At 38.5% G+C, this 14203-nt stretch overlaps 1 non-coding gene across 1 annotated transcript; it reads left to right on the forward strand.

The window, feature by feature from the left end:
* The first annotated feature begins 5915 nt into the window (after nucleotides 1-5915).
* LOC130983630 (small nucleolar RNA R71) lies at nucleotides 5916-6023 on the forward strand. The gene has a single exon (XR_009087612.1). It is a non-coding gene; the product is annotated as a small nucleolar RNA R71 (small nucleolar RNA).
* Nucleotides 6024-14203: the final 8180 nt, after the last annotated feature.

Genomic DNA, 14203 nt, shown 5'->3' on the forward strand with positions numbered 1-14203 from the left:
TCATAACTAAATTCGACTGTAGGTGTCGAATTGAACATATTACAATTAATAAGTTTACTAATCCTATCTGATTCAACTTTACCAAAAGAATCATCTTTATTTTCTAAAAACTGAAAATTATTTAAATAATTATACAATGTTACCAGGTAATCGGAAACTTCCTCAACCTGGTCCATAGTGTAGTCTTCAAAGTCTTCTAGAAAGACAGTCCCAACCAGTCGGTTCAAAGCCCAAGTTTGGACAATGCAACTTCACCGAAAGGCCTTCCGAAGTGAAATAGCACCCTTCACAATTATAAGGATTCAGTGATCGATCAACATTTAAGGGCTTTAACCTACGATTATATATCCTGAAATCGACATGCATCTGTTCAACATATAGAATCAAATATGCTTTGATGATTTCAGGTTTACTCTCCTTAGTCCACAGAAGTACGCTCTGACGCACAGTAGAAGTTACGGCTCCCACACCGTAGATCCAATCTCGCCCCCAACAAGGTATTGTAACTTGCCTTCGATGGCACTACCACAAACACTAAATGTCTTTCTGATGATCCCACCTTTACAGTCAGGGTGACCAACCCTTTCGCTGGCGTAGAAGTCCCACTAAAATCAGTCACAGCAATGTTTGTAGGGACCAGATCATCAGGATGCTTTCCTACTTTTCCCTGCATCCTTTCAGGCAGAAGACTAATCGCTGCCTGGTGCGCGAAATTGTGAACAATACTTTTCACAACTCTCATAATCCCCGGTCATGAACCCCAAAAACTTGGTAGTTCAATTCCATGGCATTACACAACTTCGCACAACTAACCAGCAAGTGCACTGGGTCGTCCAAGTAATACCTTACGTGAGTAAGGGTCGATCCCACGGAGATTGTTGCTATGAAGCATTTTCGTGTAGAGACTCTTCTTGGAGTTAAACGCCAGCTTTTATGCCAGTTTGGGCGTTTAACTCCCATTTAGGTGCCAGTTCCGGCGTTTAACGCTAGAAATTCTGTAGGTGACTTTGAACGCCGGTTTGGGCCATCAAATCTTGGGCAAAGTATGGACTATCATATATTGCTGGAAAGCCCAGGATGTCTACTTTTCAACGCCGTTGAGAGCGCGCCAATTGGGCTTCTGTAGCTCCAGAAAATCCACTTCGAGTGCAGGGAGGTCAGAATCCAACAGCATCAGCAGTCCTTTTGAGTCTCTGGATCAGATTTTTGCTCAGATCCCTCAATTTCAGCCAGAAAATACCTGAAATCACAGAAAAACACACAAACTCATAGTAAAGTCCAGAAAAGTGAATTTTAACTAAAAACTAATAAAAATATAATAAAAGCTCAACTAAAACTACCAAAAACATACTAAAAACAATGCCAAAAAGCGTATAAATTATCCGCTCATCACAACACCAAACTTAAATTGTTGCTTGTCCTCAAGCAACTGAAAATCAAATAAGATAAAAAGAAGAGAATATGCAATGAATTCCAAAAACATCTATGAAGATCAGTATTAATTAGATGAGCGGGGCTTTTAGCTTTTTGCCTCTGAATAGTTTTGGCATCTCACTCTATCCTTTGGAATCCAGAATGATTGGCTTCTTTAGGAACTCAGAATCCAAATAGTGTTATTGATTCTCCTAGTGAAGTATGATGATTCTTGAACACAGCTACTTTATGAGTCTTGGCCGTGGCCCAAAGCACTCTGTCTTCCAGTATTACCACCGGATACATACATGCCACAGACACATAATTGGGTGAACCTTTTCAGATTGTGACTCAGCTTTGCTAAAGTCCCCAATTAGAGGTGTCCAGGGTTCTTAAGCACACTCTTTTTGCCTTGGATCACAACTTTATTCTTTCTTTTTCTCTTTCTTTTTCTCTTTCTTTTTTTTCGATTTTTTTTCTCTTTTTTTTTTCGCTTTCCTTTTCTCTCTCTCTTTTTTTTTTTTTTGTATTCACTGCTTTTTCTTGCTTCAAGAATCATTTTTTTATGATTTTTCAGATCCTCAGTAACATGTCTCCTTTTTCATCATTCTTTCAAGAGCCAACATTCATGAACCACAAATTCAAAAGACATATGCACTGTTCAAGCATACATTCAGAGAACAAGAGTATTGCCACCACATCAAAATAATTAAACTATTATAAAATTCAGAATTCATGCAATTCTTTTTCTTTTCAATTTAAGCACGTTTTTATTCAAGAAAGGTGATGGATTCATAGGACATTCATAACTTTAAGGCATAGACACTAAAGACACTAATGATCATAAGACACAAACATAGATAAACATAAGCATAAAATTCGAAAAACAGAAGAATAAAGAACAAGGAAATCAAAGAACGGGTCCACCTTAGTGATGGCGGCTCTTTCTTCCTCTTGAAGATCCTATGGAGTGCTTGAGCTCCTCAATGTCTCTTCCTTGTCTTTGTTGCTCCTCCCTCATGATTCTTTGATCTTCTCTAATTTCATGGAGGATGATGGAGTGTTCTTGATGCTCCACCCTTAGTTGTCCCATGTTGGAACTCAATTCTCCTAGGGAGGTGTTTAGTTGCTCCCAATAGTCTTGTGGAGGAAAGTGCATCCCTTGAGGTATCTCAGGGATCTCATGATGAGAGGGGTCTCTTGTGTGCTCCATCCTTTTCTTGGTGATGGGCTTGTCCTCATCAATAGGGGTATCTCCTTCTATGTCAACTCCAACTGAATAACAGCGGTGACAAATGAGATGAGGAAAGGCTAGCCTTGCCAAGGTGGAAGACTTGTCCGCCACTTTATAGAGTTCTTGGGCTATAACCTCATGAACTTCCACTTCTTCTCCAATCATGATGCTATGAATCATGATGGCCCGGTCTAAAGTAACTTCGGACCGGTTGCTAGTGGGAATGATTGAGCGTTAGATGAACTCCAACCATCCTCTAGCCACGGGTTTGAGGTCATGCCTTCTCAATTGAACCGGCTTGCCTCTTGAATCTCTCTTCCATTGTGCGCCCTCTTCACATATGACTGTGAGGACTTGGTCCAACCTTTGATCAAAGTTGACCCTTCTAGTGTAAGGATGTTCATCTCCTTGCATCATGGGCAAATTGAATGCCAACCTTACACTTTCCGGACTAAAATCCAAGTAATTCCCCCGAACCATAGTAAGATAATTCTTTGGATCCGGGTTCACACTTTGATCATGGTTCTTGGTGATCCATGCATTGGCATAGAACTCTTGAACCATCAAGATTCCGACTTGTTGAATGGGGTTGGTGAGTACTTCCCAACCTCTTCTTCGGATCTCATGGCGGATCTCCGGATATTCCCCCTTTTTGAGTGAAAAGGGGACCTCGGGGATCACCTTCTTCAAGGCCACAACTTCATAGAAGTGGTCTTGATGCACCCTTGAGATGAATCTATCCATCTCCCATGACTCGGAGGTGGAAGCTTTTGCCTTCCCTTTCCTCTTTCTAGAGGTTTCTCCGGCCTTGGATGCCATAAATGGTTATGGAAAACGAAAAAGCAACGCTTTTACCACACCAAACTTAAAAGGTTTGCTCATCCTCGAGCAAAAGAAGAAAGAAGAGAGTAGAAGAAGAAGAAATGAGGGAGAAGGGGATGGCTTTGTATTCGGCCAAAGAAGGGGAAAAGTGGTGTTTAGGTTGTGTGAAAATGAAGGAGTGAAAAAGGGTATTTATAGGAAAGAGGGGAGATGGTGTTCGGCCATTATGGGTGGGTTTGGGAGGGAAAGTGGTTTGAATTTGAAGGGTGAGGTTGGTGGGGTTTTGTGAGGGTCCTGTGGGGTCCACAGATCCTGTGGTGTCAAGGAAAAGTCATCCCTGCACCAAATGTTGCTCAAAATCACGTTTTGAGCTATTTCTGGCGTTAAACGCCGGGCTGGTGCCCATTCCTGGCGTTTAACGCCAGGTTCTTGCCCTTTCCTGGCGTTTAACGCCAGTCTGGTGCCCCTTTCTGGCGTTAAACGCCCAGAATGGTGCCAGACTGGGCGTTAAACGCCCAACTGCTAGGCTTACTGGCGTTTGAACGCCAGCAACATCTTCCTCCAGGGTGTGCTATTTTTCTTCCTGTTTTTCATTTTGTTTTTGCTTTTTCAATGGATTTTGTGACTTCTTATGATCATCAACCTACAAAAAAAGATAAAATAACAAAAAGGAAATAGTTAATTATAAAACATTGGGTTACCTCCCAACAAGCGCTTCTTTAATGTCAGTAGCTTGACAGAGGACTCTCATGGAGCCTCACAGATACTCAGAGCAATGTGGGAACCTCCCAACACCAAACTTAGAGTTTGAATATGGGGGTTCAACACCAAACTTAGAGTTTGGTTGTGGCCTCCCAACACCAAACTTAGAGTTTGACTGTGGTGGCTCTGTTTGTCTCTGATTTGAGAGAAGCTCTTCAAGCTTCCTCTCCATGGTGACAGAGGGATATCCTTGAGCCTTAAACACCAAGGATTTTTCATTCACTTGAATGATCAGTTCACCTCTATCAACATCAATCACAGCCTTTGCTGTGGCTAGGAAGGGTCTGCCAAGGATGATGGATTCATCCATGCACTTCCCAGTCTCTAGGACTATGAAATCAGTAGGGATGTAATGGTCTTCAACTTTTACCAAAACATTCTCTACAAGTCCATAAGCTTGTTTTCTTGAGTTGTCTGCCATCTCTAGTGAGATTCTTGCAGCTTGTACCTCAAAGATCCCTAACTTCTCCATTACAGAGAGAGGCATGAGGTTTACACTTGACCCTAAGTCACACAAGGCCTTCTTGAAGGTCATGGTGCCTATGGTACAAGGTATAGAAAACTTCCCAGGATCTTGTCTCTTTTGAGGTAATTTCTGCCTAGACAAGTCATCCAGTTCTTTGGTGAGCAAGGGAGGTTCATCTTCCCAAGTCTCATTTCCAAACAACTTGTCATTTAGCTTCATGATTGCTCCAAGGTATTTAGCAACTTGCTCTTTAATGACATACTCATCCTCTTCAGAGGAAGAATACTCATCAGAGCTCATGAATGGCAGAAGTAAGTCCAATGGAATCTCTATGGTCTCATTTTGAGCCTCAGATTCCCATGGTTCCTCATTGGGGAACTCAGAGGAGATTGGTGCACGCCCATTGAGGTCTTCCTCAGTGGCGTCCACCTCCTCTCTTTCCTCTCCATATTCGGCCATGTTTATGGCTTTGCACTCTCCTTTTGGATTTTCTTCTGTATTACTTGGGAGAGTACTAGGAGGGAGTTCAGTAATTTTCTTGCTCAGCTGTCCCACTTGTGCCTCCAAATTCCTAATGGAGGACCTTGTTTCAGTCATGAAACTTTGAGTGGTTTTAATTAGATCAGAGACCATGGTTGCTAAGTCAGAGGGGTTCTGCTTAGAATTCTCTGTCTGTTGCTGAGAAGATGATGGAAAAGGCTTGCCATTGCTAAACCTATTTCTTCCACCATTATTGTTGTTAAAACCTTGTTGAGGTCTTTCTTGATTCTTCCATGAGAAATTTGGGTGATTTCTCCATGAAGAATTATAGGTGTTTCCATAGGGTTCTCCTAGGTAATTCACCTCTTCCATTGAAGGGTTCTCAGAATCATAGGCTTCTTCCTCAGATGAAGCATCCTTAGTACTGCTTGGTGCATTTTGCATTCCAGACAGACTTTGAGAAATCAAATTGACTTGTTGGGTCAATATTTTGTTCTGAGCCAATATGGCATTCAGAGTGTCAATCTCAAGAACTCCTTTCTTCTGACTAGTCCCATTGTTCACAGGATTTCTTTCAGAAGTGTACATGAATTGGTTATTTGCAACCATTTCAATTAGTTCCTGAGCTTCTGTAGGCGTCATCTTCAGATGAAGAGATCCTCCAGCAGAGCTATCCAAAGACATCTTGGATAGTTCAGAGAGACCATCATAGAAAATACCTATGATGCTCCATTCAGAAAGCATGTCTGAGGGACATTTTCTGATTAATTGTTTGTATCTTTCCCAAGCTTCATAGAGGGATTCTCCATCCTTCTGTCTGAAGGTTTGGACTTCCACTCTAAGCTTGCTCCATTTTTAAGGTGGAAAGAACTTTGCCAAGAAGGCATTGACTAGCTTTCCCCAAGAGTCCAGGCTATCTTTAGGTTGTGAGTCTAACCATATTCTAGCTCTGTCTCTTACAGCAAAAGGGAATAGCATCAGTCTGTAGACCTCAGGGTCAACCCCATTAGTCTTGACTGTGTCACAGATTTGCAAGAACTCAGCTAAAAACTGATGAGGATCTTCCATTGGAAGTCCATGGAACTTGCAATTCTGTTGCATTAGAGAAACTAACTGAGGCTTAAGCTCAAAGTTGTTTTCTCCAATGGCAGGGATAGAGATGCTTCTCCCATAGAAATTGGGAGTAGGTGCAGTAAAGTCACCCAGCACCTTCCTTGCATTGTTGGCATTGTTGTTGTTTTCGGCTGCCATGGGTTCTTCTTCCTTGAAGAATTCGGTCAGGCCCTCAACAGAGAGTTGTGCTTTAGCTTCTCTTAGCTTTCTCTTCAAGGTCCTTTCAGGTTCAGGGTCAGCTTCAACAAGAATGCCTTTGTCTCTGCTCCTGCTCATATGAAAGAGAAGAGAAAAAGAAAATGTGGAATCCTCTATGTCACAGTATGGAGATTCCTTGAAGTGTCAGAGGAAAAGAAAAATAGAAGAAGGAGGTAGAAGAATTCGAACTTGATTAGATAGAGTTCGAATTGTGCATTAAGAGGGAGTAGTACTCCATAAATAGAAGGATGTGAGAGAGAGGGAAGAGGATTTTCGAAAATTAATTAAAGGAATTTTGAAAACATTTTGAAAAACATCAATTGATTTTCGAAAATAAGAGTGGAAAAAAAAATCAAGTGATTTTTGAAAAAGGATTTGAAATTAGAAGTCAAAAAGATTTGATTGAAAACTATTTTGAAAAAGATGAGGTTAAGAAGGTATGAATAGTTTTAAAGAGATGTGATTGAGAAGATATGATTTGAAAACAATTTTAAAAGATATGTTTTGAAAACAATTTTAAAAGATTTGGTTTTGAAAATTAGTGACTTGCCTAACAAGAAAAGATATGATTCAAACATTAAACCTTTCTCAACAGAAAAGGCAACAAATTTGAGATGTTCAATCAAATCATTAATTGTTAGTAAGTATCTTTGAAAAAGGAAAGAAATTGATTTTGAAAACATTTGATTGAAAAGATATGATTTGAAAAAGATTTGATTTTGAAAAACTTTGAAAACTTGAAAAAAAATTGATTTAGAAAACAAAATCTTCCCCTTAGCACCATCCTGGCGTTAAACGCCCAGAATGGTATACATTCTGGCGTTTAACGCCCAAAATGCTACCTCTTTGGGCGTTAAACGCCCAACCAGGTACCCTGGCTGGCGTTTAAACGCCAGTCTGTCTTCTTCACTGGGCATTTTTGAATGCTCAGCTTTTTCTGTGTAATTCCTCTGCAGTATGTTCTGAATCTTCAATTCTTTGTATTATTGACTTGAAAAGACACAAATTAAAAATATTTTTGGATTTTTAATAATCAAAATGCAACAAGAATCAAATAACAATGCATGCAAGACACCAAACTTAGCAGTTTGTATACTACTAACACTATATGAGACACATAAACACTCAAGCCAAAAGAATTCAAAGATCAGAGTAAGAAATCATCAAGAATTACTTGAAGATCCTTAAGACACATGAATGAATGTATGCAATTGACACCAAACTTAAGATGAGACACTAGACTTAAGCAAAACATCAAATATTTTTGGTTTTTATGATTTTGTAATTTTTTTGTGTTTTTCGAAAATTAAGTGGAAAAAAAAAATCAAAATTCTTAATGAGAATTCCAGGAATCAGTGCAATGCTAGTCTAAGACTCCGGTCCAGGAATTAGACATGGCTTCACAGCCAGCCAAGCTTTCAAAGAAAGCTTCGGTCCAAAACACTAGACATGGCCAAAGGCCAGCCAAGCCTTAGCAGATCACTGCTCCAAAAGCAAGATTGATAAAAATCAACAAGCTCTTGTGATGATAAGTTGAAACCTCGGTCCAATGAGATTAGACATGGCTTCTCAGCCAGCCAGATTTCAACAAATCATCATGAAACTCTAGAATTCATCTTCAAGAATTTCGAAAAAAAAAAATACCTAATCTAAGCAACAAGATGAACCGTCAGTTGTCCATACACAAAACAATTCCCGGCAATGGCGCCAAAAACTTGGTGCTTGTTGCCGGATCTTGGCACTGATGTTACCGGACAAAAAGCTTGCTCAAAACTTGAACAATCCCCGGCAACGGCGCCAAAAACTTGGTGCGCGAAATTGTGAACAATACTTTTCACAACTCTCATAATCCCCGGACATGAACCCCAAAAACTTGGTAGTTCAATTCCATGGCATTACACAACTTCGCACAACTAACCAGCAAGTGCACTGGGTCGTCCAAGTAATACCTTACGTGAGTAAGGGTCGATCCCACGGAGATTGTTGCTATGAAGCATTTTCGTGTAGAGACTCTTCTTGGAGTTAAATGCCAGCTTTTATGCCAGTTTGGGCGTTTAACTCCCATTTAGGTGCCAGTTCCGGCGTTTAACGCTAGAAATTCTGTAGGTGACCTTGAACGCCGGTTTGGGCCATCAAATCTTGGGCAAAGTATGGACTATCATATATTGCTGGAAAGCCCAGGATGTCTACTTTCCAACGCCGTTGAGAGCGCGCCAATTGGGCTTCTGTAGCTCCAGAAAATCCACTTCGAGTGCAGGGAGGTCAGAATCCAACAGCATCTGCAGTCCTTTTGAGTCTCTGGATCAGATTTTTGCTCAGATCCCTCAATTTCAGCCAGAAAATACCTGAAATCACAGAAAAAAACACAAACTCATAGTAAAGTCCAGAAAAGTGAATTTTAACTAAAAACTAATAAAAATATAATAAAAGCTCAACTAAAACTACCAAAAACATACTAAAAACAATGCCAAAAAGCGTATAAATTATCCGCTCATCACTGCCCCACCATCAATCAATACCTTGTTTATCTTAAATCCATTTAGAATGGCGATAATATGAAGTGGGTGCAGATGAGACATTTGCCTTTCAGTAGGCTGGGGAAAGTACCCAGGCTCATCTTCAATACGTATGAAAGAGAAAGCTCCCTCATCTTCTTGATCATAATTCTCATCTGGATTACTCTCACACTCCCCAAGGAATTCAGTTGGAATGATTGAGATCGTCCCTATCATATCATCATCCCCTTAATCAAAATACTCCTCATCAACATCAACATCCTTATGTTTGTCAACTCTCGAGTACTGAGCCACTACTTTACCTTTTTCTATCTTTGCAGGTGAGGGAATTTCTTTAGGATAGGTCTCTCCATCAGACGGAAAAATAATTCGAGAATGCACAGAAGGCGTACCAATAAATTCTCCAGATTGTACCCCTGACATGCAATCTAAGCATCAGTACAGTGTTGTCTTCAACGCTTCTTACAGTGAGTTCATTGCCCACAACATGGGTGAAGATGGTATAGAAGTCACAGACAGTGAACATGTAGCCTTCTTATTTTATTGGTTAAATGCAATTTTGTTTTGTTCTCGAAGCGTACAAATGTAGAAACTCTTCCTTCCCCTGGCTACTCTTTTACATGAAGGAAAAGTTCTCAACTTGGCCAAGCTTCTTCTGGGGCACATTTTTGAAGAGCTTGGTCTATTTGTTTGTGACCTCCGAGATAATAAAATAATCAACACAGGAGGTCCACTCTGGCTCCTTCAATTATGGCTTAATGCCATTTTTGAAAATTTTATGGCAAAACATGAAGGTGGCAGTACTGATAAACAACACATTGAGGGTTTTCATTTATCTAATTACAAACCCAATTTTCCAAACACCCAATCAGATGAAGACAAATTCTGGGCTGTTTTCTCCCCTTTTCATTCTTGAAAAGATTTTGACAACGATCAACTCAATTTTAATCCTTTTTGCGTTGCAATTGCGGCCCTGCCTGGCTTGATCGTTTGCTCTTTCCAAATACTAATGAGGAGAATGAACTCACAAATTGAACTTGGGCAAACCTGTTGGCTGTTCAGGTGATACCAATAGAGTTACCATAGTATAGAAAAGAAAGGTTCAAGATAACCCTGTACGCTCCTCATTTAACTGCCAGACAACTAGGATTTTCTCAAGCTATACCAACACCACAACCTCGACACAGTGAACCATTCTATCACATTACTTTGTTATCTCAAGAAGATTTCAACACTTGTCTCTTAAAAAATCAAAAAACGAAGAGATCGCTTCACCTTCTTGATCTATGAACGTAGTTCATTCATCACTAAGTCTTGTTTTGAATGGTGGGCTGCTTATTATTCAAGGTACACTCGTACCTTAGAAGAAATTCAACAAACTACTGTTTGAATGGCTGTCACTGAGAGTTCCTAAAAAAGAACCCACAAAAGGAAAGTTGATGCTGCTCTACCACTACGACATAAGAGCAAAAGGACTCCTACCAGAACCTCTCAAAGAGTAACTCTTCTATTCATAACTCTTCCTTTAAACTCGAAATTGTATTTTCTTAACCAAACTTCGTTCTGAATATTTTACCAGTTACTGCTGCCATCATCAAGCGAAAGCGCTGATGAAAGTGAACCAACCAATAAGGATGCCAACCATGTTCACTCCCAAGCAAGGCTCAACATAACTGGCATCAACTTCGAAGGGATCTACATCAACCTTCATCTCCTTCTTGTCATCATCAAATTTCAACCATCCTTCCATAATTGCTTCTTGAATCAAATCCCTGAAACGGACACAACTGTTAGTCGAATGACTTGTTGCTTGATGAAATTTACAATAAGACTTTCCTTTTAAATCATTCACAGAAAGAAAAGTTCTACCCTCAGGTAAAACTAATTGTTTATCTTTAAGCAACACATCAAAAATCTTATCAGATTTTAAAATATTAAAACTATATTTTTTTCCACTTTTTAATTTTGAATCATTCGACTTTTCATTACTAGGAAGCTTTTTCAGTAAAGAGCAAACATATGGAGGACCTTTCTTGAGTTCGGCCAAATCAACTTCAGTTTCGAAATCGAGTTCCTCCTCTGAAGACTCCATGTTTACATAAGTAATCTTTTCTTTTCGAGAAAAAGGTTTACCCTTTGACCTCTGCTCACTTCTATACTTTTCCTTCTCTTTTTTCATAAGTTCGGTTTGTCAAACTTTTTCAGCCAAATGGGCCAAATTAGGAATATGCACATTAAGCAGTTTTCTACGCATATAGAATCCTAACCCCATGGTTGCTATTTTCACTATCTCACTCTCGGGTAATGTCACATAGCATCTACTTCTAGCATTTTTGAAACGTATTAAAAAATCATCGATGGTTTTACCATCTTCACATTTCAAAGCTACTAGATCAGTAACTATTACATTCATCTCTCCTCGATAAAACTGAGCATGGAAAGCAGTTTCTAACTAATTCCATGTTGTGATCGAATTTGGTCTAAGATTCGAAAACCTAGTAAATGCATTCTTCGTTAGCGATAGCGAAGAAGGAAAAAACTTCATTTTCAAATTTTCATCATTAGCTAAATTCCCAATCTCGACCAAATAGCGAGTAACATGTTCAGTAGTTGATTCTCCAACTTCACCAGAAAATTTTGTGGTTATCTTTGGATTTTTTACCCCTCTCGGCACTTCAGCCATCTGAACCGCTTGGGGAAAGGTAGACACAAAATGCGGTTGATTCATGAAGCCAATATTCAGTCCAACCTGATTTAACACTTCTTCCACAATCCTAGTGACTTGATAACGTTCGCCACCACGCAGCCTGGCTAAAAAGTCATCAGCATTTTGACCTCGTGGAACAACATAAGGGATTTCTCGATTCAAATTATTGTTTTCATTTTGAAAAACACTTCCTAATACTTCATTATTTCCCCTGGAATTATGCCTCTCACCTTCGTCATAATCAATGATTCGAGCAATCCTTTCGACTTGTCTAGCAAGGCACTCGAATCTTGATTCATGATCAACCATCATGGGATTCAGAATTGTAGTCATTTCCTGAGTCAACAAATTGACTAAGTCATGGGTGACTTTCCTCCACTTGTTGTCGATATATTGCCATTGAATTCGCAGCATTCGAAGTGGAGCCCACATTATAATCATGAGAATACTCAGAATGTTGTTGTGGGTTTTGAACATTATTCACTCCATTTGCATTCCCAAAACGGACAGGCAGAACAAAACCACCCACCGGTGGAGTATAACCAAGAGGAAGACCATAAGGGGGCCAACCAGCAGTCAATGGAGGTTGATATGGTGGCACAGGGCCACGTGGACGAATATTACGTCCAACATTTCCAGTTTGAATAATCGTAACGACTATACTCTCAGTTTCAATTGCAGCCTCCGAACGTGAAGACACGTCGGCCTGTTACACAGATACTGGTATGCTCTCATTAGTGGATGAACCACCATTCATAATCGATATCTCATCAGCCATGTGAATGATTTTTTCACTCCGTAATCGCATACACCAAGCAATATTGGAAAAAAGTATTTGACACACTTCGATTTAAAACTGTCCCACCGGGCGTGCCAATTTGTTTTGTCGATTTTTAGCAAATCAATGGTGGTTCGATATCTAATGGTCTGGGAGTGAAACCTACTCCTCTATGCGAGTACCAGTTTTCTAAAAGTGCATCAAAGTGTTCTTCGATTAGACAAGTGTTGAAAATAAAATAAAGAGAATTTGTGAATTGATAAACGGAACATAAAGATTAAAGTTTTCAAAGATTAAATGTGCAGAAGATTAAAAGAACTTGCATTGAATTTTAAAAAGAGAACAATAAAATACCTTCGATTGGATTAAAGGGATTCAACATAGAAATTTAAATACAGGAAGATAAATTGGGCAATGAAGATAGAAAATATTTAGAGAATAAAATTACTTGAAATGTAAAATTTACAGAAAAATAAATTGAAAGAATAAAGAAGATGGAAGGAATCCTACAGAAAAATAACTCGATTACAGACTCAAGAATTCGCTGGGATGTGAGTGTGTTTGAGTGTTTTTTCTGAGTAAAAGTTTCAACCTTGATTTCCTAAGGCTTTCTAGTATTTATAGTCTACCTTTAGTAACTAGCAATTAATTATAATTAATTACAATTAATTACAAATTTGAACTTTCCAAATACTTTCTCTTTGATAACTGCTCCCGCCATTTGATTGGAGAGGTTTCCCATGATTTTCTCACGTGATAAAAGTCTTTAACCGTTCTACTACCGTGACTGTTCGATCTACCATTCGAATGCTCAATTCGATTTCCCCTCTTGAAAAAGTCTAATCGAATAACAAATCATTCGAAATCCAATTGGCACTCATTATTTTCAATCCCTGCTTACGCGTGCATCATCTCGAAAAATTGCCTCTAACTCATTCCGAATCGACTTGCTCTCATCGAATATATATATATATATATATATATATATATATATATATATATATATATATATATATATATATATATATATATATATATTTCGATCAACACTTCTTGTTAACCTTAGTTTATTTTACATGTTTGGCTAATTTTGTATCCATTACTTAGCGGTTAGTGCTAACTACCAAGTGTTTTTGTTTCCTTTAAGAATGATCAAAGGCAACAAGACCCGAATACGCCCTGCTCGTGCACAACCCTAATTGAAACTTCGTTTTCTCAACGTTGACATTCACAATAGCTGATTAATTAAGAACAACTACTGATGAATAATTATTAAATTTCTCTAATCAATGTGTTAAGCAATTATTGCTGCTTACAACGAGGATCAAACGAGATTCTTTTAGCTAAAGTTAAAAAATCTACATTTATTATTAAATTTAAAATTTTTTATTAATAATAACTTTAGAGTCTTGCTAATATATGTTTTAAAAATGTATTTTAATAATACTATAAAAAAATAAGTGACTAAAAGTTATTAAAAGAATACATTTTTGTATTTTCAATGAATTAAATATATTAAAAACTTAAAAAAATTTTATTATTAAATCTAATTATCAAGTTTTATCGCCATCGGTAATTTTTTTGTCCCGCTACACACATTAATAATATATATTAATTAAAAATGATTTTTTATTAATTAACATTTGGTATAATGATCGGCAGTTTATTTTATTTTAATAAACAAAAAATGTCAAATTCTATTGCCGTCGTTTAA

Source organism: Arachis stenosperma, chromosome 5 (genome assembly GCF_014773155.1).
Source record: "Arachis stenosperma cultivar V10309 chromosome 5, arast.V10309.gnm1.PFL2, whole genome shotgun sequence".
NCBI lineage: Eukaryota > Viridiplantae > Streptophyta > Magnoliopsida > Fabales > Fabaceae > Arachis > Arachis stenosperma.